This window comes from Lampris incognitus, unplaced genomic scaffold, assembly GCF_029633865.1.
Source record: "Lampris incognitus isolate fLamInc1 unplaced genomic scaffold, fLamInc1.hap2 scaffold_82, whole genome shotgun sequence".
Taxonomy (NCBI): Eukaryota; Metazoa; Chordata; class Actinopteri; order Lampriformes; family Lampridae; genus Lampris; species Lampris incognitus.
The window spans coordinates 70001-72500 of record NW_026611582.1 but is presented as its reverse complement, the minus strand read 5'-3'; the positions used below and the strand labels follow the sequence as shown (position 1 = coordinate 72500).

The window sequence follows — 2500 nt, the reverse complement described above, 5'->3', positions numbered from 1 at the left end:
GCGATCAAAGGAACCATAACTGATTTAATGAGCCATTCGCAGTTTCACTGTACGGACCGTGTGTACTTAGACTTGCATGGCTTAATCTTTGAGACAAGCATATGCTACTGGCAGGATCAACCAGATAGCCTCTTGTCGCCGAGCCCGGCAACAAACACCGGGCTGCTGTGCGCACCCGAGAACCGAGAGCTCGTGCTGCTGCTGCTGCTGCTGCCGCTGCCGCTGCCGCTGCCGCCGCTGCCGCTGCCGCTGCCGCCGCCGCCGCCGCCGCCGCTGCCGCTGCCGCTGCCGCTGCCGCTGCCGCTGCCGCTCTGTACGGACGGGTAAGTGACGGATCCCGCGGCCGGGTTCGGTAAACACCGGTCGGGAATTCGACCCTTCCTTTGAGGTGGAAAGAAGAAAAACCCCAGACGTTGCTCTTCTTTTTCTTTTTCAAGCGTGCGAGTGTAGCATGGTTAAAAACGTCATAACCAACATATGTTGTATCGTTTACACAAAGTATCACGACGTGATTATTATTATTGTCATTACCAACGCTTATAGTAGCCCATCCCAGTTAGTAACCCCTCCCTGTTGTGACGCCATTTCCTGTTAGAAGCCCAAAACGTATGTACGTGTTCATTTTTGTCTGCCCCTGTAATTTATTTTATCCATTCCTAATGTGGGTCCCAATTCCTGCGTATGCTACAGTAGGAGCTGATCTAAAGTTTCCTGAAATCTGTCCTGTTTATACGCGACTGCTATGTTTTATGTGTTTTTGTAAAAAAAAAAAAAAAAAACCTGTATTGCGAGCTACGCGCTCTTTCCCGCTTTGGACATGTAGAAAGAGGCTACAGTAGGAGCTGATCTGAAGCTTCCAGAAACCTGCTCTGTTTATATGCGACAGAATACAGATCCCATGAAGGAGACAAGTTGTCCTGTCTTTCCTACACAACGCAATGAAAAAGTAGACCGGTCACACGAGGACTTTGAGAAAATGTCTTCCGGGAAGCCCCGCGAGGTAAACACGGAGCTGTTCCACCCCTCCCCATACAGATGTTGGAGGGGGAGGGGGGGGGGGGGCGGCAAGCCTCGCGAGGGGAGCCGTGGAAGAGCAACTGGGATAGACGGTCCGGCTGAGCACCGCCGAGCACGCTGTCGAGCTGTGCAACGGAGAGGACGACTACGCGGTAGAGCCCCTCCCACTCCGCACTCTGCTCGCCACTAAGAACATTAAATAAAGGACATCGATCCGCCAGACCGGAGGAACCGACCGCCCGAACGCCGGCAAAGCCGGCCGGCGGACACCCTCCGAAGGCGTGTTAAGTTGGCCCATCGATCAGGACACAAACACGCAACAAATCCAGTCCGGGGTGTGGTGTAAGCAGCCCTACCAGAGAAATCACCTAACCCTAACCCTAAACGTACGGCAGACGCGTCCCCTGGCTCTCACATTGACAACTGAGAGGCTTCTGAAAACCTGGCCACGCCCATCAGTAAAAACCACTACAGCAAGTGACGACATATGTACCTTCAAAGTGCTGTACTACAGGGTGCTGTTCAAAAGGTATCTATCCCGTTTACTCTCTATGCTTCATATATCATCATATTATTGAAAAGTGCAAGCCTTTAGGAACAACAGCAACTCAAGTCGCCAACGCTCTGTTCACTCAATAACTGCAGAGATCCAAACTTCTCCTGGCATTAACATCGGCACCAAAACTGTGCGCCGGGAGCTTCGTGGAATATGGGTTTCTATGGATTCAGAATGAGATGTCAGAAAAGCTCCTGTAGGTGTAATGGTCAGTTATGTCAATACTTTTGGACATATATTGTGCGTGTGCGTGTGTCTGTGATACCTAACATAAACACACCTGTATTACTAGAATTGATAGTTCACGCCACAAAAGTGAGGGGCAAACATAGAAAAGCGTGCAACCCAGCCACTGAGGATGCACAAGCCAGTGCATTCTTAGTGCAGGTCCCAAGCCCGGACAAATGGGGAGGGTTACGTCAGGAAGGGCATCCGGCGTCAAATCTTTGCCAAATCAAATATGCGGATCATAAATAAGATTTCCATACCGGATCGGTCGAGGCTCGGGTTACCGACGACCGCCATCGGTACTGTTAACCAGCGGAGTGCCGGTGGAAACTAGGCTACTGTTGGGCGAAGGAAAAGGAGAGGGGGAAGGCATGTCCAGAGGCAGCTAGAGAGGAGGAAGGGTAGGCGTGTGGAGGTGAGAGTCAGTCGGAACTTTGAATGTTGGCACTATGGCTAGTAAAGGGAGAGAGCTGGCTGACGTGATGGAAAGAAGAAAGGTGACAAGAGACAAGGTGGAAGGGGAGTAAGGCCAGGAGTATCGCAGGTGGGTTCAAACTCTTCTACCATGGTGCGAATGGGAGGAGAAATGGGGTAGGGGTCATTCTGAAGGAAGAGTATGTCAAGAGCGTGCTGGAGGTGAACACAGTGTCAGACAGAGTGAGGATTATGAAGCTGGAAATCGAAGGTGTATTGCTGACG

The 2500-nt window shown here is 51.4% G+C and overlaps 1 non-coding gene across 1 annotated transcript in view; it reads right to left on the bottom strand.

Moving 5' to 3' along the window:
• The window catches only part of LOC130134089 (18S ribosomal RNA), a 1822-nt gene extending 1695 nt beyond the window's left edge, over positions 1–127 (bottom strand). Inside the window, exon 1 of the ribosomal RNA XR_008814062.1 lies at positions 1–127. This exon is cut by the window's left edge and continues 1695 nt beyond it. This is a non-coding gene — a ribosomal RNA (18S ribosomal RNA).
• Between the last annotated feature and the right edge of the window lie 2373 nt (positions 128–2500).